This window comes from Macaca thibetana, chromosome 3 (genome assembly GCF_024542745.1).
Source record: "Macaca thibetana thibetana isolate TM-01 chromosome 3, ASM2454274v1, whole genome shotgun sequence".
Taxonomy (NCBI): domain Eukaryota; kingdom Metazoa; phylum Chordata; class Mammalia; order Primates; family Cercopithecidae; genus Macaca; species Macaca thibetana.
Window position 1 is genome coordinate 131828516 of NC_065580.1, and position 26690 is coordinate 131855205.

Sequence of the window (26690 nt, forward strand, 5' to 3'; positions counted from 1 at the left end):
ATTCTGACACAGCTCTTTCCCTAATGGTTTTATTTAAATTTTATCTAAATGGCAACAGGAAATACAAAATGTTTGAGAATAAATCACAGAGGAGAGGAAAAAACCCACACGGGTGATAACCATGCCAAGCAGACTTGGAAGCCTCTGTAACAAGCCTCACTGAGCAATCTGCAAGCTCCCAGGATGGTGGCAGCTCTAAACCTATTATTCCGTTATAGGATAAACAGCTTGATGGGCAATTTTTAAATCCTGGAGTTATGGGAGGTTTTACTACTTAACCAGAAAACTTTCGTTGTTAAGGGTTCTCATTGCCTTCCGCCATTTCAAATGTTCCAGCCACTCAGCACACACACGCACACACTCACACACACACTTTATCCATTTAAATGATGGAGATCCAATATCCAGCATTTCATTGCTGCCACTGACAGAAAGAAGAAGGACCAGCCTCCTTGGCTTTGACAGCCTGGGCAGCCAGAAGCACCCAGAAGGATCCAAATCTCCCACGAAGACATCCCCTAGGCAAGTCAAGAGCCAAGAAACCTGCTCCAGTCTTGAGATAGTTCTCCGTCACCTAGTGGCAAAGCTTGTATTCGCTCTCCTGCTTCTCTGAGAACAGAAATTTATTTTCTGTAATATCAAGATCAAAAGCAAAGATTGTGCGAGCACCTCAATCAATGTCAGACGAGCATCGTTTTTCTGCTTGAGAATCATTTCCACCGTCCAACATGTTCTTCAGGAATCCTGATGTCTTTTCTTGCTGCCCTCATTTCCATAGAGACCCTATGAGCAGAGAATTAGAGAACTCCAGCACTTTCTACCTGCTCCCTCATGTCGAATCTGCTGATGTGTAACAAATATTCCAATGACATCCCCTGAACTGCGCTCAAAACTCCACAAGGACTCTTCCCATGTTGAGTACAAACACCTGCGCTTGGTTTTAAAATCACTTGTGATGCAACATTACTAGTGGGAATGTACAGGTGTCCCGCCACTTTGGAAGACAGTTGGGCTGTTCTTCAAAATGCTTAATATAGGCTGGGTGTGGTGGCTCATGCCTGTAATCTCAGCACTTTGGGAGGCTGAAGTGATCACCTGAGGAGTTTAAGACCAGCTTGGCCAACACAGTGAAACCCAGTCTCTACTAAAAATACAAAAATTAGCCGAGTGTGGTGGTATGCACCTGTAGTCCCAGCTACTTAGCAGGCTGAGGCAGGAGAATCACTGGAACCCAGGAGGCAGAGTTGCAATGAGCAAAGATCCCGCAGCTGCAGTCCAGCCTGGGTGACAGAGCAAGACTCTGTCTCAAAAACAAAAACAAAAAATGCTAAATATAGTTACCATATGACCCAGCAATTCCACTCCTAGGAAATTTCTACCCAGAAAAATGGAAACATTCATCCCCCAAAAAACTGGTGCACAAATGCTCACAGTTGCATTATTCTTATTAGCTAAATGTCCATCAGCTGATGAATGGAGAAACAAAATATAGTATCTCCAGACCAATGGGATATTGGGCAATATAAAAGAATGAAGTAGTGATACAAGCTATGACAAGAGTTAACTTTGAAAATGTTATGACAAGTAAATGAAGCTAGTCACGAAAGACCATGTAGTGATTCTATTTATGTGAAATGTACAGAACAGGTGAATCTGTAGAACCTGAAAGTAGATCCGTGGTTGCTTTCAGTAGGGAAAGGGGAACTTGGGGAGAAAATGGACAGAGACTGTTAATATGTATAGGGCTTTTTCCTGGAGTAATGGGAATGTTACAGCATTAGATCATGGTGATTCGTGCACAAATTTGTGAAGATACTAAAAACCACTAAACCATATGCTTTTAAATAGATGAATGATATGAGCTGTATAAAATATCTCCATACGGCTGAGCGCTGTGGCTCACGCCTGTAATCCCAGCAATTTGGGAGGCCAAGGTGGGTGGATCACTTGAGATCAGGAGTTCGAGACCAGCCTGGACAACGTGTGAAACCCTGTATCTACTAAAAATACAAAAATTAGCCAGGTGTGGTGGCACACATCTGTAATCCCAGCTACTCGGGAGGCTGAGGCAGAAGAATCATGAACCCAGCAGGTGGAGGTGGCAGTGAGCCAAGTTTGCGCCACTGCACTCTAACCTGGGCAACAAAGCAAGACTTCATCTCAAAAAAACAAAAATTCCCCCCAAAACTGAGATGTTAAGAGAAAAACACTTATGATAGACAATTCTATTCACAGCAAGATGAAAGGCTATCCAACATGAAAATTTTCCAGCAAAATACCTAAAAACGCTCAATAAAACAATTTTAAAATATTTAAAATATATAGCTGATCTTGCAAGAAAGAAAGGGAAACTCCTCGAGGTAAGTTAAAATAGGAGTTGAGTCTATGTCTGCTCTCAGGGAGGGAGAGGATGGGTTGCTCATTAACTAAAAGCTGCAGTTTCAGAGCTCAAGCATGCACAGGATATGGGATTTTGGGTTCTCTTGAGAAATATCATTGAAACTGAAATATCTGCAAAAATTTAGGTCCCTGAAAGATTGGATTTTTTTTGTGTGTGTGTGCAAATCCAAGGAAACGCATAATGAGACAAACAAGAAGATAGTCTCTGGATGTGTTCAGAGTGGGGGTAAAAAATCCCAACCCAGGACTTGAGACCACACATGTGTTTGTCTAAATTTACACGGTCTCCAGAGGTTAGAGAATTGCCATTTAAAATTATAAGCTCTTAAAGAGAGTACTCAAGACAAATAGAAACACAGTCATAAAATCTAATTTTTAGTATTTTATATGGAGGAAGGAGCCCATCTAGGCAAAAGTGTCTGGGCCCACAAGAGTCATTCTACAGCCCTGGATCCCTTGACTTTAGCTTTTTATCTATAAGTGACAAACAAAGAAGGAAAGTAACAAGATCTGAAGTGTGGCCAATAACAGCACAAGGACTGAGCCCAGACACTAACAGTAATGACAGCAACCATTTATTGAGTACGCACTGTGTGGTGGGCACTCTGCTCAATGTTTCACATTTATTTTACCATTGTTTCATCTAATCTCTTGACAAGCTCAGGGGGAAGGTATTATTACCTCTGTTTCACAAATGAGGACACTGGGTCTGAGAATATAGGAACGCAGGAACTTTTCTTTTTTTAAGGGATGGTCTCACTCTGTCGCCCACGCTGGAGTGCAGTGGTATAATCACAGCGCATTCACTGCAGCTTTGAACTCCTAGGCTCAAGCAATCCTCCTGCCTCAGCCTCCCAAGTACCTGAAATTACAGGTGTGTGACACTAACCTAGCTAATTTTTTAAAACAGTGTGTATAGATGGGGTCTTGCTATGTGCCCCAGGCTGGTCTGGGACTCCTAGCCTCAACTGATTCTCCCACCTTGGCCTCCCAAAATGCTGGGATTACAGGCGTGAGCCACCACACCTGGTCAAATGTAGGAACTTTTTAAAGGTTCTGTGGCAGCTAAAGGAGGATAAAGCCTGGACTCTGAGGCAGATTATGAGACCCTGTTGTAGGATTCTTGCAGCAGTGTGTGCGAGAGACGGCAGGAAGCTTATTTTAAGGCAGCGGTCATAGTGATCAAACGGAATGGAGAGATTTGAGGGTTGTTTAAGAGATACCATCCCAGGGCAGGAGACAAACAAGTGCTAAGGGTGAGAGAGAAGGAGGAACTGAGCAAAACTGAGGTTTCCAGGTGAGTGATAACACTGCCTGAAAAGGCAGGGCATACAGAAGAGAGTGTGAGAAGGTAATGAGTTCCATTCTTCACATGTGGTACACGAGGCATCCATGGGACATCCAGATGGCATCAGAGTCCAGTGGAAAGTTGAAGCACATGAGAATGGAGGCTCAGACAGCAGAGGAGGCCTGAGATACAAACCTCACTGCCATCAGGACAAGCAGGCTAGAGACGTGGCAGAGGGTGCAGAGAGGACAGCCCAGGAGCAAGAAGCAGAAGGATAGACAGTGTTCAGCAAGTGCTGACTGACTACCCTATCCCTTGTCTATTTCCACCAACAGGAGGAATTGCATCCTGCAAAACTTTTTTCTTTTCTGCTCTCTATGCCTGGCCTCTCACTTATGCTATATTTGAATCCAAAGACTTCAAGAGACTGAGACTTAGGAACAGAGAAATGTCTTAATAAGAAGCAAGCAGGCCAGGTGCAGAGGCTCATGCCTGTAATCCCAGTGCTTGGGAGGCCAAGACAGGGGAACTGCTTGAGCCCAGGAGTTGGAGACGAGCCTAGGCATCATAATGAGACCCGACACCATCTCTACAAAAAATAAACAAATTAGCCTGTGCCTATAGTCCCAGCTCCTTAAGAGGCTGAGGAGGTAGGATTGCTTGAGCTCAGGAGTTCAAGCCTGCAGTGAGCTACGATTACACCACTGCACTCCAGCCTGGATGACAGAGTGAGACCCTGTCTTTGAAAACAGATAAATAAAATAAAAAGTAAGAAGACCTCATCTCTGAAAAAAAAAAAACAAAAACTAAGTGTTCAAGCTTCCTGGTTGACTTCAGAAATCCATTTGTCCAGCCGGGCATGGTGGCTCATGCCTGTAATCCCAGCACTTTGGGAGGCCAAGGCGGGCATATCACTTGAAGTCAGGAGTTCAAGACCAGCCTGGTCAACATGGTGAAACCCTGTCTCTCCTAAAAATACAAAAGTTAACTGAGATTTGGGTGAGGACACAGCCAAACCATATCAGGTAGGATGCTGTATCTGTGAGGCTACAGACACAGCATCAAGACTTTCCTTTCTGGCAGGAGACAGCACACTCAGAAGGGGCAATTAAAGAGACATTACCAAAGTATTTACAGAGATTGTGAAGGATTAAGGGAAACCAATAAGGAATAACAAGGGTTGGTGAATGACCCTAAGGCTAGCAACAGAGAGGGAAGCAATTACCACCCTAAGGTCTGCAGAGAGTTACTTGCAGTTACACACCCAGCTACTTGCTACAGGTGCAAGTAGCACCTGTAGTCCCAGCTACTTGCAAGGCTGAAGCAGGAGAATCATTTGAACCTGGGAAGTGGAGGCTGCAGTAAGCTGAGATCACACCACTGCACTCCAGCCTGGGCAGCAAAGCAAGACTCCACCTAAAAAAAATCATATATGTATATATATAATATTATATATATACACACATATATATATATATAATTTGTCTCTGCAGACCTTAGGGTGGTAATTGCTTCCCCCTCTGTTGCTAGCCTTAAGGTCATTCACCAACCCTTGTTATTCCTTATTGGTTTCCCTTAATCCTTCACAATCTCTGTAAATATTTTGGTAATGTCTCTTTAATTGCCCCTTCTGAGTGTGCTGTCTCCTGCCAGAAAGGAAAGTCTTGATGCTGTGTCTGTAGCCTCACAGATACAGCATCCTACCTGATATGGTTTGGCTGTGTCCTCACCCAAATCTCATTTTTAATTGTAGCTCCCATAATTCCCACATGTTGTGGGAGGGACCCAGTGGGAGATAATTGAATCCTGGGGGCAGTTTTACCCGTACTGTTCTCATGGTAGTCGATAAGCCTCATGAGAGCTGATGGTTTTATAAGGGGTTTCCCTTTCACTTGGCTCTCATCCTCTCTTGTCTGCCACCATGTAAGACGTGCCTTTTCCCTTCCACCATGATTGTGAGGCTTCCCCAGCCATGTGAAACTGTAAGTCCACTAAATCTCTTTTTCTTTATAAATTACCCAGTCTTGGGTATGTCTTTATCAGCAGCGTGAAAAGAAACCAATACACTACCAATCACGACTGGAAGACTTCTCCTGTGGTCCCAAGTTTAGGTGCTCTCCTTAATGGCACAGATGGGGTCACCTCCAGTGCCTGACACACAGAGAGTTCTTAAAAACTGTTAGGTAGATGGATGAATAGAGATCAGATCTGGAGAACCAACTTGGGGCCATTTATTACAAACTGAGTATTTCACTTTTGAGAAAGCAAATTAAATATCCATATGGAAAGCATATAATAGGAGAAGAGGTGTTGAATATATTAAATATTTATATTCACAAAGAAGAGAATCTTCACTGATGAATGCCACAGAGAATTAAGCCTGAAAAGAGCCATTTGGTGTGGCAATGAAAGGCACTGGTGACCTCTGACACAGTGTCAGTGAAATAAGTGTTTCTAGGGTGATAAGGAAATGAGTCACCAGATACAGCTGTCACTCAGTGAGGATGCCCAGGCTGGAGCAGGTAGACATCTCATATTAAGAGTGTTTTTTAATTCAGCAAAAACCAACTAGAATGTACAATGGAAATAAATCTATTTCTTAAAGTAACAAATATTACAGTATACCTAAGAATAACTTTAACCAGTAAGAAGAATACTTGAAAATGTTACTAAATGCAATAAAATAAGACATACATAAGTGGCAGAGAAGAACACGTCTTTGAGGTGGAAGATGGAATGTTGGGAGATTGTTAGGAGATTCTCTCTCTCTCTCTCTCTCTCTCTCTCTCTCTCTCTCTCTCGCTTTCTTTCTTTCGAGTTGGGGTCTCACTCTGTCACCCAGGCTGAAGTGTAGTGGAGTGATCTTACCTCACTGCACCCTCAAGCTACTGGGCTCAAGGGATCTTCCTTTTTCAGCCTCCTGAGAAGCTGGGAGTACAGTCATGCACCATCATGCATGGCTAATTTTCTTAACTTTTGTAGAGATGAGGTCTCCCTATGCTGCCCAAGCAGGTCCCGAACTCCTGGACTCAAGAGATCCCCCTGCCTCAGCTTCCCAAAGTGCTGAGATTACAGGCATGAGCCCCTGTGACCATCCACTGCCTTTTTAATGCACAGGTTTAACATAATTTCAAAGGGGATATTTTTTTTTTTTTCTGGAACACAACAAAACATTCTAAAATTAACCTAGAAGAACACAGAGGTTAGAACATTTAGAATTTTTTAAAACACAAAAGACAGAAAAGGAGTTGCCTTCTCTGACATTAAGCTAGAAAATAAAGCAATAATCATCAAAGTGGCATGAAGACTGGGAGGAAATTTTAAATATACGTTGGGAAGTGAGGCTGTAAAATACATGTTTTCTCAGATAGTCATCCAGTTTTCCAAACATAAATAAAAATAACCTCCACTTTTGAAATTTTAGAAATTCCCTTCTAGTGCAGGCAAGCCAATGACTGATTTTTGCATGACATCTTGTGTGAATGATGGAGGAGCTCCATCTCACACGGAGACCAGAAATCCTCTGAGGGCCACACGGTTGATCACCGCTTAGCAAGAGCACATCACTCTGCTCACGTCTGTGGTTAACCTCAGCCCAAGCTACAAAGGCTCGATGGCGGTAGCAAAACGAAAGAGCCAAGGTTGTAAATCAACTCTGAGCTGCCTTCCCACCTTCCTTCATACAAATGAGGACATGATTTTCTCCAGGGTTACGGTGGAAACTTATGGGTTTACAGATAACCGGCATTATTCTTTTAGAAATAGAGATGGTACACACGATGGAGGCACAAACTCCAGGATAGATGGTGACCGCAGCAAAAGGCAATCTGGTGCCTTGTCAACTCATAAAGCTCCTCATCATCGCAGCAGCCCTAGCCCAGCATGCAGAAAATCTCTCTCTCTCTCTCTAAGCCAAGGAGCCAGCATGTCATGCGGCCTGTCTTCCACTGGGCAGGCATTTGTTTGGAAGTTTCTGCAGAGAGGCCAGAGCCCTCCTTCAGATCCACGTCTCAGGGAGATCCTACCTTATGCTAGATCATATGGAAGTCAATAAAACTTACAGACAATCCAGAAATTGCAGCCATAGGCTTAATAGTGAGCAATACTCCACGTTTACTCCTGGCCAACTTCAATGTACTCCTGGGGGGCTGAGGAGCCACCTCTCGGAATCCAGTGTGGTAATAAAGGTAAATATCTGAAAAATACAGTTTATCCTTCCAGCTATTAACACACACTGAAAAACTCCAATAATTACGAAGGTGAATTAATGGAATAGGAAAGGACAGCAAGATCAATGGAACACAAGAGCTTGTCAGAAAATACTGCCAAAAGAAAAGATAGCCCCATTTTGGATACAATTATTAGTGATAATTAGTTCAATTGACAAATGCCTATTAGACACAAAGCACTATAATAAGCACTTTAATTATTACATGTATACAAAATTTATGCTAGGTGTGTGCTATATATTTTTTTAATTCACATGTATATGTGTGTATGTATACAGGCATGCATATATATTTCTAAATTCATATATACATTAATATATATAATATTTTTTAAACTGTTACTCAAATGATTCTTGGTGCTAATTTTTTTTTTTTTTTTTTTTTTTTTTTCTGAGACAAGGTCTTACTCTGTCACCCAGGCTGGAGTGCAGTGGTGTGGTGTGATCTCGGCTCACTGCAATCTCCGCCTCCTAGGTTCAAACGATTCTCATCCCAAGTAGCTGGGATTACAGGCATGCGCCACCACACCCAGCTAATTTTGTGTGTGTGTGTTTTTACTAGAGACCAAGTTAAGCCATGTTGCTCAGGATAGTGTTGAACTCCTGAGCTCAGGTGATCTGCCCACCTCAACCTCCCAAAGCGTTAGTATTACAGGTGCTGGGCCTCTTGGTGTTAACTCTGAGTATCTCCTGACCCTATTCTCACCTCTCCATCTCTTCTGCCACCATCCAGATGCAACCTCAAGCCATCACTTGCTTGAGTTATTGCAGGCAGCTCCTAACACCATCTTCGGAGTGAGCTTTCCGACATGCAAATATGAACACTGCTTGCTTGAAATTCATTAGTGCCTTCCTGCTGCCTATGGAAAATAATCCCAAAGTTTTCAAGTAATATGCAAAGCTGCTCATTAGTGGAGTCCTTGCCCAGCCTCATCCTCTGCTGCTTCCTTTGTTTAAGGTCCCCAAACCTTCTTCTGATGGTTCTAAAAAGCTGCTGCCCTTCAGGACCACTGCCAGTCTTCCCTGCTACTCATGAGAGCCCCGCAAATCCTTTCTGGACACTATCCAACCCAGAAAGTCAGAGGCTGGTGAAAATCTCAGCCACAGCATTTCTGATATCGTAGTCTATGTGCCTTTGACTGCTCACTCACATGGGCACGGTCTCTTGTGAACAGGAAGGCATCTTTGTGTCTTGCACATAGCAAACACCTCGTAAATATCACACGTACAATTGGACGGCTGAATGACCAAAGTGAGTCAACGAATGAATGAGTGCATTATAAACTGCACTGGCCAAATTTAGCATCATGTTCTACTGTGGATATGGAAATCTCCCGGTGACATGTCAGAAATGGGTAAGCGCCATCTCATTAACTCACGTCAAATCATCATTGATTCCCTAGTTCATAGATCAGTACGATGATCTTGATATTTGTTGACAACTGAATTATGATGATGATTTTGACATTTTCTCTCCTACATTTTCAGTGCTTTCCTGACATGATGTCCAAAGGTTATTAATACCTTGAATGAAATTGTAAGAGTTCAACTGTATTAGCTGCCTGGTGGAAGAGAAAGGAATAAAATGTTATTTAAGTATAAGGACAATTAGTACACCTGTGGTCCAACTTAGAATCTTGGTTTGGAAGCAAGGAAAGGTCAGCTAGCCCCATACCCCATTTGGTGCAGAAATTGCAGAGAGATGGCATCCCAGTTTATACTGTATTTTCCCAGGGACAAAGAGTCCACCACCTTGTGGTACACTGCACTCCTGGTTTATAGTTCAAATAAATAAAATTTCAAAAATGGGTACCTTTGTTTCTTCTACCCAATGATCTTATTTTTTTCTTCTACATCAATCATGCAGATTACACTTTCATGTAATTTTCAAATATTACAGGACACTATGAAGACATATCATTATCATGTAATTTTCAAATATTGCAAGACGTTATCAAGACATATCATTAACCGTCCTTTTATCTTCTTTTTTTTCCAGGCTAAACACACTCACTCCTTCAGCCTTCTTAATATGACCATGTTTTCATACTTTCCACAGTATCTCAGCCAGCTAGGGGTGCTATATCAAAATGCCATAGATGGAGAGGCTTCAACAACAGACCTTTATGTCTCACAGTTCTAGAGGCTGGGAAGTCCAAGATCAAGGTGAACGCGGATTTGGTTCTTGGTGAGGGCTCGCTTCCTGGCTTGCAGATGGCCTCATTCTTGCTATATCCTCACATGACAGAGAGAGGGAGAGCTTGTGTCTTTTCCTCTCCTATAAGGACTCCGATCCCATTGTAAGAGTTTCACCTTCATTACCTCAAATAAACCTGATTACCTCCCAAAGGCCTCATCTCCAAATACCATCGCAATGAGGCTTGGGGCTTCAAAATATGAATTTCGGGGGGGGGAGCGGGACACAACTTGGTTTATAACACATGGCGATCCACTGTTAAATTCTGTCCTAGAAGGCAAAACAAGGGCTAAGAGGTCTCTAGATTTGTGCTTCCCTCAGAGCCACGAATACTGGAGGTACGTTTTCGCCCATTAACTGAACTGTTCATGTAGCATTTGTAGTTCCAAGAGATATGAATCACTGTTAGACGCTTGAAGTGCCTTTGGAGCAAACTGTCTGTCCATAAATTTTCAAACAGTGGTTTTATTCAAAATGACATGCCTTACATGTATTATGAACTTTATACTTCCTGGAATCGCTCTACAAAGGTTATTTAATTTGATCCTCAGAACAGCTTTATCCACAGTCAGCAGATAAGAAAACTGAGGCCAGGCATGGTGGTTCACATCTGTAATCCCAGCACTTTGGGAGGCTGAGGCAGGAGGATCGCTTGAGGCTAGAAGTTAGAAACCAGCCTAGGCAACATAATGAGACCTGTCTCTACAAAAATAACAGAAGAAAATTAGTCAGGCACGGTGGCACACACCTGTAGTCCCAGCTACTTAGAAGACTGACGTGAGAGAGCTGCTTAAGCCCAGGAGGTTGAGGCTGCAGTGAGCCATGATTGTGCCACTGTACTCTAGCCTGGGTGTCAGAGCAAAACTCTGTCTCAAAAATAAGAGGGAGGAAGGAAGGAAGGAAAGGAGAAAGGAGGGTGGGAGGGAGGGAGGGAGGGAGGGAGGGAGGGGAATGGAAGGAAGGAAGGAAGGAAGGAAGGAAGGAAGGAAGGAAGGAAGGAAGGAAGGAAGGAAAGAAGGAAAGAAGGAGCTGGGTGTGGTAGCTTGTGCCTGTAATCCAAGCACTTTGGGGGGCCAAGGAGGGCCAATCACTTGAGGTCAGGAGTTCAAGACCAGCCTGGCCAATATAGAGGCTGAGGCAGGAGAATTGCTTGAGCCTGGGAGGCGGAGGTTGCAGTGAGCTAAGATTGCACCATTGTACTCCAGCCTGGGTGACAGAGCAAGACTTAGTCTCAAAAAAAGGAAGGAAGGAAGGAAGGAAGGGAGGGAGGGAGGGAGGGAGGGGAGAAAAACAAGCAGGAAGACAACGAAGAATGTTCTGAAGCGTTAGATCCAGAACCGGGGTCTCCATATTTCAGGACACCAAGCATGCCTTAAGACAATGCTCTCTCAGATTTCATTGCCACTGTGTTGGCGAGGCTCTCAAAGGCCTGAATCTCATTCTCAGCACCGAACAAACATTGCCACAAATATCCCCCTGTGTGAGGAGATGATAAACATGTATGTCTGTCTTGGACAGGCTCTGGCTGCTGATATGCCCAAGAGCGTCTGTGCAAAGAATATTTCTAACCAAATAAAGAAGAGTTTGGGAACCTTCAGAACCTTCTCAGAGCAGATGGATGAAAGGTTAATTGTGTTACTTAGCCTCCTAGCATTTGTAAAGCTGCTCAAGGGAGAAAAAGGCTGATCTAGGAGCAGGTAAGAAATAGGCTGAATTGAGGAAGCACTCTCCCTGCCAAGACCTAAGAAACTTGTCAGCATCAAACGTGTGCTTGACAGTGTACACCAGGCCACATGCTGCATTTGCTCAGCAAATCTCAGTCTCAACAACTTTTGGAGAAAACTCGCTCTCCTCTACTGTGCTCCAAGCGCTCCTTCTGGGATTTTTATTCCTAATCAGAGGGGCTAAAGAGAAGGGACAGAGTGGGACACTAACCTTCATCAGTTCTCCCAAAAGCATGTACATTTCTGATACCACGTGGGCACATCCCCAATGATTACAGATTTTGAGTCACAACAATTCTGGTCATATCATGGAAGGTAAATTATACAATCAGAAGGATAAGGAAGAGTAAGGCAGAACAAAAAAGGATCACCCTAATAAAATGTTGTTACCTTCCTCCCCTCTTCAAAATCATCAGTATTACACCTCCCACCACCACCACCATCATCTCTAATTAATTTAGAGAATCTGAAACAATAAAGCATCTGTTCTAAAAGAGGTATTCAGAAGCACTATCAATTTTAAACACACATCCAATTCTTCATAAAAAGACCCTCTTGGCAAGATCCCATTTACTTAGATGTAGATTTCTTCCTTTAAGAACTTATCTGAGGTCAGACATGGTGGCTCACACCTGTAATCCCAGCGCTTTGGGAGGTCAAGGCAGGAGGACTGCCTGAGCCTAGGAGTTCAAGATCAGGCGGGGCAACATAGCAAGACTCCATCTCTACAAAAAAAACTTTTTTTTTTTTTTTCCAAAATTAGCTGGGCACAACAACACGCACCTGTAGTCCCACCTACTTGGGAGGCTGAGGCAGGAGGATTGCTTGAGCCCAAGAGATCAAGGCTGAAGTGAGCTATGATTGTGCCACTGTACTCCAGTCTTGGTGACAGAGCAAGACACTATCTCAATTAAAAAAAAATTACCTGAGGTGGCATGTTATATTTGTGTTCAGCAAATACATACTCTCAGACCTCTTCTTATGCACACAATTCAGGGGAAGAGTATGCATGTGAAGAGGGCAGAGAGTATGTACCTGCTCAACAAAATCATCTTCGCACCACTCATGTTGGACTTGACCATTTGCTGAACTGAGTGTACTTCCCCACCCACTGACTTTGAGTTTGGCCACGAGACTTGCTTTAACCAACAAAATACTAGGGATGTGTCATGAGCAGAGACTTGAAATGAGCTTGCATTGCTACTTCTAGCCTCTTCATCCTGACATCACCATGACAACATGCTTTGGGATGCCCACTGATCCAAGAAGCATGAGACACACGAAACAGTCAGATCCAATCTGTGGCTTGGAACCAAGCCCAGATGAACTCAACCCGGACCAGCCAAATCACAGCTTACCCAAAGATATGCGAGAGTAAGAAATGATTCAAGAACAACTCATTTATACATGTATGGCTTGAGCAACAATGTCGAATGTTGGTGCTACTGATTGAGATGGAGAAGCGGGAGAAAAGGGACTTGGGTTACGAAGGGATGTAACACAGAGTCAAGAGTTTGGCTGGGACATATTGGAGGTGCCTAGTAGACATCCAAATGAAGCTGTCAAGTACATGGGAGTTCAGGAAAGAAGTCAGAATTAGAGATAGAAAATTAGGATTCACCAGTGTCTAAATGGAGTTTAAAGACGAGTTCCTTGAGGAGAAGACCTGGGCAATAGAACTACACAAAGAGAAAGGGGTCTGAATACTGAGCCCTCGACACACCAACTGGTAGAATCAGAACAAGGAAGGCCAAGCAAAGAAAACAGAAGAAAGTAGAAGGAAACCCTGGAAATGGCAGACTCCAAGAATGGACCTTTGCATTTGGTAAAGCCAATATATTGGTGATGTTCACAGCACCAATTTCAGAAAACCAAAACCTGGGTAGATTCAAGAGAGAACAAGAGGCAAAGAACAGAAGGCAGCAGAAAGAGGCAATTTTTCCAAAAACTCTGCTGTACGAGGGCAGATAAATGTGGAACTGCTTCTATTCTAGTGATTATGCTAGAAAAACAATTACCATGACAGAATAAAAAAAAAAAAAAAAAAGAAAGAAAAACAAAAATAGCTCAGCAAGCTGAGGATGTGGTTCAGACATTAGGATAACACCAAGGAACCCAGAAACCTAGATCCCTGCGCCTGCTTCACCCTGGTCAGCCCTGGTCAGCCCGATGACCTTGGACAGATCCCCCCACAAAAAACTCACATGCTCCAGGGGGAGCGCTTGGATTCTATGCTCCTCTCTGCAACTCCAGACCGAATTTATTGTTCTTGGCAGGAGAAGATCTGGAAGCTTTTAGGGGTTTCATGAATTACAGAACATAGGCAACCTAAGAGGTCCCAAGGTTGAAATGTCAGTTTCTATCTCCAAAGAGCTGCAGGGGGCTGGGCGCAGGGGCTCAGGCCTGTAATCCCCGCACTTTGGGAGGCTGAGGAGGGTGGATCACAAGGTCAAGAGATTGAGACCATCCTGGCCAACATGGTGAAATCCCATCTCTACTAAAAATACAAAAAAAAAAAAAAAATAAAACTTAGCTGGGCATGGTGGTGCACGCCTGTAGTCCCAGCTACTTGGGAGGCTGAGGAAGGAGAATCGCTTGAACCCAGGAGGCAGCGGGTGCAGTGAGCCGAGACTGCACCACTGCACTCCAGTCTGGTGACACAGAGAGACTCCATCTCAAAAAAAAAAGAGCTTCAGGGAATGGACGTGGGAAGAACTCCTCAGCTGCTCTTCTTTCTGGTGACAGATGAAGCTATAAGCAAGAATGTGGAATCACATGACTGTGTCTCCAACATCAGCAGATTTCCAAAGCCTGCATTATCTAGGTTTTGTGATTCCCTGTGACCCACGCACAGGAAAAAATGTGAGGTCCCACTGCCTGATTGAAAACTGAAAGGCTGGGAACAGTGGCTTATGCCTATAATCCCAGCACCTTGGGAGGCCAAGGTGGGAAGATCACTTGATGTCAGGACTTTGAGACCAGTCTGGGCAACATGTTGAGACACTAGAATACAAAAAACTAGTCCAGCGTGGTCCCAGCTACTCAGGAGGCTGAGGTCGCAGGATCCCTTGAGCCCAGGAGATCAAGGCTTCAGTGAGCTGCAATTGCACCACTGCACTCCAGCCTGGGCCACAGAGTGAGAACCTGTCCCCAGCCCTTACCCCAAAATTAATGAATAATAAAAACTCAAAGCACTATGGCATCACAGAAAACCAGAGAAAAGAAAGGAAGAAGCCAAATTCTTCTTTATCTAAATAGACCCAGATATAGTAATATAAAGACACTAGCTTAGGATGTATCCACCAGATGTACAAGTGGTAAAATCCAACGTCTTGAAGAATTGATAAATTCAACAGACCGAAAATAACTCCCCGAATAAATAAGAAATGACCAAATACACAGAAATCCAGACTGTCAGGATCATCCAAGGCCACTCCAGCCCTCCACGTTGTGACCAGTTCAGAATCCAGCTTTAGAATGAACACCTGCAGAGGTCCACACTCAGCCATGATCCCCCCAAAACAGCCTGCCCCATTGGGCTCACATCCTAAGCCAGCATCTTTATACTGCTCTATCTGGGTCCCGGTCTCAAGCGATCCTTTCACCTTGGCCTCCCAAAGGGCTGGGATTACAGGCAAGAGCCACCACACCCAGCCTTTGAGTTTCTAATCAGGCATTGCTTTTTAAGTAGAATCAACATCTGCATCATCTTATACCTTCTAGACATTGGTCCTAATTCTGCCTGTGAACATGCCAACAAAGCTGATTTCCTAAGAGCTCGGTGTCACGGTGATTCTCAGAGCACGAGGCGTCATCTGACCCAGCAGATTTCTCAATCTTCACTATTCCATCACTCACCTGGTCTGCCTCTAGCTGTTCCATGTGACTTCAGCTCCTTCCCTTGCTAGAGTTCCCAGATGAGAAAAAGAAACCGCAGGCATGTTGGGGGTAAATATTCCATAAAGAAACATACGGTCCTATCTCTCATCATGGTTAACAGATCTACCCAGCTCAACCTGGAGGCTGCAGGTGTGTGCAGGTGAACAAGACAAATCGTTGGAACATTTCACTCAAGGGAGATGGATGTGAACACACACCTTCCACGTCCCAGTTATCCTCCCTCTCTGAGAAAATGATCTCAATGGCCAGAGTTTGTGGAAACAGTCTTTGAAAAACATCCTCAATGTATTGTTCTTGGAGGGAAAAGCTCCGGAACACTTTAGGGGTTTCATGACCTACAGAACACGTACGTCCTAAGAGGCCCCAACGTTGAAATGCCAGTTTCCATCTCTAAGGAGCTGCAGGGAATGGATGTGGAAACAACCCCTTTATCACTCTTCTTTCTGGCATCAGGGTCACTCTCCCCGGTGTGCACCTCTTAGCCCAGGCCAAAACCAAGCCCTTCGGGTGTGAAGCAAGCAGGCCTCCCCAGGTATGCAGGTATGGGTGGTACCATCAGCCTTTCCTCCCTCCAGTAGGTCAGCAGGAGCTGCTCCAACTACATGGTGCTTACTTAGAGGTCCTGGAGGAGCACTTTACTTTGGGATCTATTTGTTTATAACCTTCTCTGCTGCAAACCTGACAATAATCAAAGCCAAAATCAGAAATTGCAAGAATAACAAATAATTGAGAAGCAACAAAACAAAATTATGGATCAATACTATGCTGGTTAATGATCTGAGGCAGGCGTGAGAAGACACTGTGTACAGATGGTCTTGAGGACTTCCCAGTTGCACCTCACCTTGTTCGGCTTGAGTGACCACAGCCAAGACCCAGCCCACCCTGGTCCATCCTCCCTCTGATCAGATCCATGGTATCCTCCCTCCTGGACCCCAGGTGGCCGGCGAGGGTCCTGCCTTCCCGTGGGTCCTGCTCTGTTTCCAGTTGCAGGCACAGAGGGAAGTCTGGTGACCCTGCAGAGGTCCCAGCTGCTGCACTAGACACGATCTCTCTGCCCAATGCTTGCTTGTTGCATTACTTTACATAAGCTGGTTTCCCTGTGTTCGTATTCCAAGGAGAATCATACGGCCCTGTCTCTCACTATGGTTGACAGACCTGCCCAGCTCAATCTGGAGGCTGCAGGTATGTGCAGGTGAACAAGAGAAACAGTTGGGATATTTTACTCAAGGGAGATGGACATGGACACATGCCCTTCTATGTCCCAGTTACCCTCCCTTGATGGTCAGAGACTGAGGAAACTCTATGAAGAATATAGACTCTATGTTTCACAGCCCTCTGCACCTGCCCTTGAGGCTGCACTCAACATTTTACCCACCAACTCCTGGGGAAGAACCTCAGGGTTCCAGTCTCACACTTGATCATATAGCATTAACCTCAGTGATGGCATGTTTTCTCTCTCTTCCCATCTATGTTAAACTCTCAGAGTCTCCATTTCTTATCCTATAAAGGAGAAATATGACCACAAGCCCATATATAATGGAAGGCACACCAAGAGGACAGCTTGGTACCTGGCAAATGGTAGGGGATCCAACATTGTTGATGAGAATGTAAAACGGTACAGCCATTTCAGAAAATAGTCTGGTACTTCCTCCAAAGGTGAAACATGGAATTACCATATGATCCAACAATTCCGCTCCTAGGTATGTACCCAAGAGCAATGAAAACATATGTCCACACAAAAACCTGTACACAAATGATTCACAGCAGCCTTATCCATCACAGCCAAAAAGTCAAAACAACCCACACGTCCATCAACTGCTGGACAGATAAACAAAATGTGGTGTATCCATACAGTGGAATGTGATTTGACCAGAAAAGGAAAGGAAGTACCGATAGATGGTACAACATGGATAAACCCTGAGGTCGTTTTGCTAAGTGAATAAAGGGCAGACAAAAAACCAAATAGACTGTATGCTTCCATATATATGAAGTGTCCAGAATAGGTAACTCCAGAGACAAATAATAGATTAGTGATTGCCAAAGGCAGGGGTGGATTGAGGAGTGACTGCCAGTGGGTATAATGTTTCTTTTCAGAGAGATAAAAATATTCCAGAATTAGACAGTGGTGAACTATAGACTTTTTTAGGGTGAATTTTGATGTTGTTTTTGTTGGAGACAGGGTCTCATCACTCTGTCACTCTCAGCGAGTGCTGGAGTACAGTGTCTGTGCAATCATGGCTCAGTGCAGCCTTGAACTCCTGGGCTCAAGTGATCCTCCCACCTCAGCCTCCAGAGTAACGGGACTACAGGTATATGCCACCACAACCCACTAATATTTGTTTTTAATTTCTTGTAGAGATACGGGTCTCACTATGTTGCCCAGGCTGGTTGCAAACTGCTGGCTTCAAGTGATCCTTCTGCTTCGGCCTCCGAAAGTAGGGTGAATTTCATGGGATGTAAATTAATCTCCACAAAACATAAGGGAAAACAAACAAAATAAAAATAGAACATGGAGCAAAAATATCGGAAGGACTCTTTGTCCTTCTTTCCAGACTTCCTTGTTTCCACTTCAAGTTATATGACCATCACTCTTGGAGTGGCCTTTTTGGGTCCTTTGACTAGCACTTTGAAAGGCCTTGACCACTTGCTCTGTAAAGTCATTATTCAGTTCTAATACTCTCTCTTTCTCTCTCATTTATCTAAAAGTTCATTCTACTTTTTTGGGGGGCTGCACCACTGCTCTCCAAATGTCATATTTATGTTGCCTAATCTAATGACTATTACCTAATAAATTAGAAGCAGTTTTGTGTCATGGACACACACACGCACACACACACACACGCGCGCGCTCAATATTCTGGTTTTGGGGAGTAATTAACCACTATAACTTTTCCACTCCATTGTCTGCAGAGCAATAAATTACACATAAAAATATATTTCAATTGAGTTTGATTTTGTAAAGATAGAACAACTCATTGTTCTCTACGAAAATGAAGGGTAACATTCACCTCCGTCCCTTGCCCAGAATGGCTAATGGTGAACCCAAATTAAATAATCTTTTTCAAAATCCATTAGGAAGAAGTTCATTTTTTTCCAAGTAGACAACCTAGTGAGTTCCTCATGAATTTTCCTGACATCTCACATCACAAAAACGTTCCCTTTTAATCCCTTCCCAAGGCTAACAACTGCAGCAACTCAACCCTTCACATTTAATTTCCTTTTAAAGCCAGGTTTCTGAGGGGGCTCTGCAACCACCGAAATAGTTACTCTGGAAGGACTCCAGTGAGCAATAACTGCCTCAAACCCAATATGTAATCATTGTTATGCAAATTGCCTTCACAGAGAGAAACTCAGAGAACCTCTGAGTCAATCAATATACATTCTGTCCCCAGACTAGCTCCCTCTCTTCCCTAATGAGCTTTTACTGAGCTATGGCTCACCATTTTTTAAGGTCAAAAAGTCTCCTTTACAGGATATTCACCTGATACATTGAAGATTTTTTTTTTCCCACGGAGTTTCTTTCATGCTAAATAATTATTCTTTCCTAAAGAGAAGCAAGCACTGTTTGTTTGCCCACGTGTCTTTGTTGCAACGGACAGCTGGCCCACTGCAGGAGAAACCTTTGCTCCTCAACTATTCTTTTCATTTGCTCTTTCAAACTTCCATTTACCGAAAGAGTGTCATTGCCAACGCTCAGAAACCTGGAGGAAAAAGGTATGAAGATGCAGCCTCGCCTTCCTGGAATTTAAAGTCTAGACAGGGAGCTGAGATAGAACCATTTTGCTGAGGTGGTAAAAATAAAGACTGCTGAGAATAATTTCTGCAATGATTCAGAGAATTGAAAGGTCAATAGAGGCTTAGAATAAAATATTTATATTCAAAATATCCACAGATGGTCCTAGTTCAACAAGTCAAAAAATACTCGTGTTTCTCTATAGGGTGGACTCTGGGTTGGGATATATTTTTTTAAAGATATGGAGTCATATTCTGTTGCCCCAAGCTAGAGTGCAGAGGCAGAATCATAGCTGACTACAGCCTTAAACTCCTGGGCTTAAGTGATCCTCCTGCCTCAGCCTTCCAAGTAGCTGCAACTACAGGTACACACCACAATGCCCAGGTAATTTTCTTATTATTTTAGCGATGGAGTCTTGCTATGCTGCCCAGGCTGGCCTTGAACTCCTGGCTTCAACTGATCCTCCTGCTTCAGCCTCTCAAAATGCTAGCCCTGAGTCTTCTTAATAGCACTTACAAGCTGTTATGGGCTGAATTCTGTCCCATCAAAATACCTATGTTGAATTCCTAACTCCCTGTGTCTCAGAATGTAAACATATTGGAGATTAGATCTTTAAACAGGTGACTACGTTAAAATGAGGCTCATTAAGTGGACCCTAAGAAGAGGAAGAGACACCAGGGAGGTGTGCACACAGAGCAAAGACTGTGTGAAGACGGAGTGAGAGGGTCACTATCTGCAAAGCCGGGAGCATGGCCTTAGGAGAAACCAACCCTGCCAGCACCTTCATCTTGGATTTCCAGCCTCCAGATCTGTGAGAAAAATTTGTTGTTTAAACCACACAGTCTTTTGTTACGGCACCCAGAATACACTAATCCACAATCACAGATAATTGTACTGAGTTTTCAAGAGTTTTTTGGTTGTGGTGACATCAGGGCAGGAGTTAACATCAAGGTTTTGATACAGGTAAACAGGTTGATAGGAGCTGGTGGAAGTGATGCAGGGCAGGCAAGCCCAAAAATTGGGGCCTGGCCTGGGAGGGTTGTTGGCTTTGCCCAGGAAAAAATTCAAGGACGAGCTGGTGGTGTTGCAACTTTTATTGAGGCATAAGTGTACAGCAGCAGAAAGGTCCTGCTCCTTGCAGAGCAGGGCTAACCCCAGGCAGTTTGCCCAGAAGTGTAGCTCAGAGGCAATTCTACAGTCATACTTATACCCACTTTTTAATTCCATGCAAATTAAGGCATGGATTATTCAGCAATTTCTAGAAAAGAGGAGGTAACTTCAGAGTGTTGCCACAGCCAGGGGCAGTAACCGCCTGGTATTGCTGTGGCAATGGTAAACTGTCACAGCGCTCATGGATATGTCTTATGGAGAAGTGCTTTCGGTGCCTTTTCCCTGTTTCAGCCAGTCTTCAATCTAGTCCAGAGTCAAGTTCTACCTCCTACCTCAGAAGCAGATGGAGGGACAGCTAGTGTGGAAAGATGAGCAATATGCTAGACTAATGGTCCTTGCATCTCAGCAATCACCAAAATCCTTCTATAGCATCTTTTGCCTCTCCCACACAGGGACTGGTGAGCAACTGTATGGTGCACCCATCCATATCCCTAATGACTGAATACTCATGTTCCTTCTCCAGCCTATCTCAAGAGTGACAAATCAAGGGAAGGCTCTCCCAACTGTGTCCATGACATCACTCTTCACTAAGATGCTGCGCTGCCCTGGATTGAGCTCTCAACTGCCCTGCATGTCAGTTTCCTCGTCTATAAAATGCAGATGTCCTTATATTTCAGCTCGACCTGTGCCCTGGAGAAGAGAGAAGCATGAACTGGGATCTCCCACAGCTTTTTCAATTTTTAAAAAATGTGACTCAGGCCTTAGTTTAAAAAAAAAAAAAAAAAACTTCCTGAATTTGGGCACCACCATGCCCCGTTCATTTATTTTTCATTTTTTGTAGAGATGGAGGTCTTGCAATAACAGCACGCTTAGCTCACTTCTTACCATTAAGCTATCTCCAAACACAAGATGCTTCCCCATTTGATTGAATCACCACTGAGCCCCATTCCGGGATGGCTTAGCCAGAAGGCCTAAGTCAAATGAGTCGGCTTGCCAAGCCTAGAGCATGCTATTCCTCCCTGACCAACACTACACACCTTGGGAACCATGCATCCTCATCAGGCCTATCTTTGGGAGAGAAGGTGTTTCTTCATCCCCAACCTCGCCGAGAGAGAAAACATGGTTAACTTGTCAAATAGCAAAGCCCAGACTCCAGATATTGTCAAGCAGCTTCTCCTTCCAGCTTCCTGCAGCTCAGGTTATAAATAAAGTCAGTGGAAAGAAAAATAATATCCATGGAGACTTGCTGAAATGAAATACAGAGCAGCCATTCCTCTTCAGATTTGAAAGTTATTTTGGGAATAAATCTCATCAGCGGCAAACTGCTCACTGGTGTTACCTCCTGCAAAGCAGGATTTACTGGACTGGTGGTGTGATAGAGAACTACGGTGGTAGTCACTCCCAGTTGTCTTCCTGAGAGCCCTTCCTCCTCTTCTCCCATTCTCTTCTACACCAGCGAAACATCGCGTGGCATTCTGTCCAGCCCAGAATGAAGGACGGCTGCCCAGAGCCACTTCTCCAGCCGCCTTGCTAGTAGGTGTACCTGGGTGACCCTGGTAGGGCCAACAGAAAGGAAAGTCTTCTGAAAAGATTCTGGAAAGATTGATCTTTGTTGATAAAAAGGACTGCCCTTTTCTATCCACCCTGCTCGAGATGCTGGGGTTACGATACAATGTTTGGATTAGCCATGAAGGAAAGTAAAACATACATGTGGCACTGTTGAACTGCTTCAAGGCATCTGGGACCCTGGGCCACTAGAATCCTTAGGTGAATATTAGGTTGGTGCAGAAGTAACTGCAGTTTTTGCCATTACTTTCAATGCAAAAAACAATTACTTTTGCACCAACCTAATACAAATGTCTTCATGATCTCAGACAGTGCTAGGTGTTCTTCTATTTGCAAACAGATGCAAACAGGCACAAGGAATGTGAAGTTATATTTACAAAGACAATGCCATTGAACACACAGTGATATGGTTTAGGGAATCCTTTATGACGAAGTAAGGGAAATTTCTTTAGCATCTCAGCCCCTGGCAGAGTTGTTCTGCTTCTGATTCGTTTCATCCCGCAGACATCATGAACCATATGGATGATATATGTATTCTTCTGTTTTCATGCTGCTGATAAAGACATATCTGAGGCTGGGAAATTTACAAAAGAAAGAGGTTTGATGGACTTATAGTTCCACATGGCTGAGGAGGCCTCACAATCATGACGGAAGGCAAAGAGGAGCAAGTCACATCTTACATGGACGGCGGCAGGCAAACAGAGAGCTTGTGCAGGGAAACTCCCCCTTATAGAACCATCAGATCTCGTGAGATGTATTCACTATCATGAGAACAGCATGGGAAAGGCCTGCCCCCACGATTCAATTACCTCCCACCAGGTCCCTCCCACAAGACGTGGGAATTCAAGATGAGATTTGGGTGGGGACATGGCCAAACCATTATCAACATATTTCTCTCTCAGTGTTGGCTGGTAGAAAGCTGAGGTCCAAGTTTAGAAATAAGTATTCCAAACATTTCCAGCAAATGTGCTAAACGTCACAGCATATGGAATTTGTATTTACATGACCCCAGCTTCATCCCCACTCTCCCTCCACCCTTTATCATGAAAATTCCTTAACGTAACTCTTATTATCATTATAATATAACATCCTATATTCATAGGAATATTCCTCTAGTATATAATTTGAATACTATCTCAAATAATTCTTGAAATTAATAAGTAAGCAAATATAAATAAAAGGATAGCTTGGGGGACACTTTTGGGGTAAATGACATGACGAAGGTATAGACAAAAGTTATGCGAACCCAGATGAAGGCATAGTTTTCTCTCCTTCATCTTGGCAGGGAGCATGCGTGGTTTCCTCAAGGAGATAACACTTGAATGTGGTCTCGGAGGGGTGGAAACACCTTCCCAGCAGAAGGGAAAGCATGTGCCTCAACTCACATAAGGAAGAAGCAAATTTAGCAGAGAATGAGATGGGAGGGAGGTAGCTGGGCAGGATGGCAAGACTGGAAAGACAAACAGGAATTAGAGTGCCAGGGGTCATGGATTTATTCACTGGGTCACAGTGAACCATGAAAGGTTTTGAGTAGGAAAGAGAAAAGAAATGATCAGGTCTGGATGCAATGACAGCACAAAGATGACTCTGAGAAGAGTCGGAAAAATGACGCTGAAGGGAAAAAAGACTAGGTAGAGGGTGACATCAGCTGTCCAAGTCAGACTCAAAAGGATTTGAGCTGGGAGAAGTGGTGGATAGAGAGTAAAAAGAAATGAGCCAGGCCCAGTAGCTAACATCTGTAATCCCAACACTTTGGGAGGCTGAGGTAGGCAGATCACCTGAGGTCAGGAGTTCGAGACCAGCCTGACCAACATGATCAAACTCCATCTCTACAAAACATACAAAAATTACCCAGGCGTAATGGTGCTTGCCTGTAATCCCAGCTACTTGGGAGGCTGAGCCACAAGAATCAGTTGAACCCGAAAGGCAGAGGTTGCAGTGAGCTGAGATCGTGCCACTGCACTCCAGCCTGGGCAACAGAGCATGACTGTAAAAAAAAAAAAAGTAAAGAGAAACAAAAGGCACTTCCAAAGCAGAGCCCAGAGCAGTTGCTAGTTTGTCTTCCCCAATACCCGTCACATCCCTTTTCTCATTGCATCCATGTTTATTTATCTCATGTTTATTTATTCATGCCTGAAGCTGCAAGGTTCTGGGGATACAGAGGGGCTCTCAATCTAGTCAGGCGGACAGACAAGTTCCAGAGGAGGCTAACAAGGAGAGGATGCTGAAGATGTAACTCCTAAATCAAATGGAGGGAGGGCAGTGAATTTGGTACAGAATGTTCAGAAAAATTCTATTCATTCCCTCCCCACTCCTGAGAAACACATAGTGATCCTGTGACATCAGCCCCAATGCCTCTTTTGAAAGCAGTTCTATAAAAGGCAATGCCAAGGAATGAGAATGGAAACCGAACAGTCTGGGTGTGGGATGACCCTTGGCAACACGGGTGAGATCACACGCTGCCTTGGTCCCGGCACTGGCAGCCAGGATCTGCTCCCTCCAAGCTGCAATCCAATGCTTCTTTCTTCCTCTGCAAATATCCTTCAAGGCTTGACAAATGTGAGTCACCAGGACAAGAATAGTGCCATTCCTAAATAGCAGGTCTTTATATACTTTGTTTCCTTGCTCCTATTTGCCACTTTGTCACTGAGCCTTCCAGACAACTGTCCCCATGCAACAAACTCCCCTCTGACCCGGAGCCTTCGGACTTCCCAGAATTGGACGAAATGGAAAATGCACAAGACCCCTGAATCGATGAGGTTCAATGAGGCGTGACCCTCCTACCCACCTGCTGTGCCCCTTTTCTTCCAAAGGTCTCAGTGTGGCCTCTTTCTAATAACCAGAAACTGTGAGCTAAGCGTCCCAATTAAGTAACCTTTACAATCTCCCAGAGCCACAGAAACACACAAATGAAAAGAAAAAAAAAAATTGCTTCAATCATAAGCATTGTTCTATTCTAAAAATAGTGCTCTAACCAATACCCGCCAACCACTTGGACTTCAGATTTAACTTTTCATTTTCTGATTCCTTCTAATGAGTATGCTTAACTTGGTAGAAGGAACCAGAAAATGGAAGTTGAGTAGGAACTCTACTGCTACTCCAGAGATGGGTCTTAAGACAGCACATAGTGGGTGCAACCAAGGAAGACTTCCTGGAGGTGGGGCTATGAAGACCAGGAAGTCTTCCTTGATTGCATCCACTCTGCTCCCTTAAGACCTGTCTCTATCAAAGCACTTGATAAGGTGTATTATAATTTTCCATTTAGATGCCTGTCTCCTCCAACAGACTGTGAGTTTCCTCTCTCATGGCAGAAACTGGGTCTTAACTGCCTCTGTAAGCCAGCGCCTAGCACAATAACATATACCCAGCAGGGTAAAACATATACTCAAAAATGTGACATAAACACAACAAGATACCATCTCACACCCATTAAACCGGCTACTGTCAAGAAAACAAAATAATAAGTGTTGGCAAGCATGTGGAGAAAGTGGTACCCTTGTGCATGGTTGATGGGAAGGCAAGATGCTGCAACCCCCTAGGGAAAACAGTATGGCGGTTCTGCAAAAAGTTAAAAATAGAATGACCATAGAATCCAGCAATTTTACTTCTGGGTATAAACCCCAAAGAAATGAAAGCAGGGACCAGGCATGGTGGCTCACGCTTGTCATCCTAGCACTTTGGGAGGCTGAGGTGGGCAGATCACTTGAGGTCAGGAGTTCAAGACCAGCCTGGCCAACATAGTGAAACCCCATCTCTACTAAAAATACAAAAAATAACCAGGTGTGGTGGCGGGCACCTGTAATCCCAGCTACTCGGGAAGCTGAGGCAGGAGAATGGCGTGAACCCGGCAGGCAGAGGCTGCAGTGAGCTGAGATCGTGCCACTGTACTCCAGCCTGGGCAACAGAGTAAGACTCTGTCTCAAAAAAAAAAAAAAATGAAAGCAGGGACTTGAACAGATATTTGCACACTCATGTTCATAGCAGCACTATCTGCAATAGTCAGTAGGTAGAAGCGACCCAAGTGCCCATCGACAGATGGATAAACAAAAGAGGATACATTAAGATGGTGCAAAAATAATTGCTATTTTTGCCACTGAAAGTAATGGCGGCCGGGTACAGTGGCTCACGCCTGTAATCCCAGCACTTTGGGAGGCTGAGGCAGGCAGATCACAAGGTCATGAGATCGAGATCATCGTGGCTAACACGGTGAAACCCCATCTCTACTAAAAATACAAAAAATTAGCCAGGCGTGGTGGTGGGCACCTGTAGCCCCAGTTGCTCAGGAGGATGAGGCAGGAGAATGGTGTGAACCCGGGAGGTGGAGGTTGCAGTGAGCCGAGACCACACCACTGCACTCCAGCCTGGGTGACAGAGCGAGATTCCAACTCAAAAAAAAAGTGATGGCAAAACAAAAAACAATTGCTTTTGTACCAGCCTAATATGTAAACATACAATGGATTATTATTCAGCCTTCAAAAGGAAGAAAATCCTAACACATGCTACAACTTGAATGAACTTGGAGGACGATATTCTAAGTGAAATAA

The 26690-nt window shown here is 44.1% G+C and overlaps 1 protein-coding gene across 1 annotated transcript in view; it reads right to left on the reverse strand.

Annotated features, from left to right (window-relative positions):
• GALNT17 (polypeptide N-acetylgalactosaminyltransferase 17) overlaps nucleotides 1-26690 on the reverse strand; it is a 603442-nt gene that overhangs the window by 397100 nt on the left and 179652 nt on the right. The window lies entirely within an intron of this gene.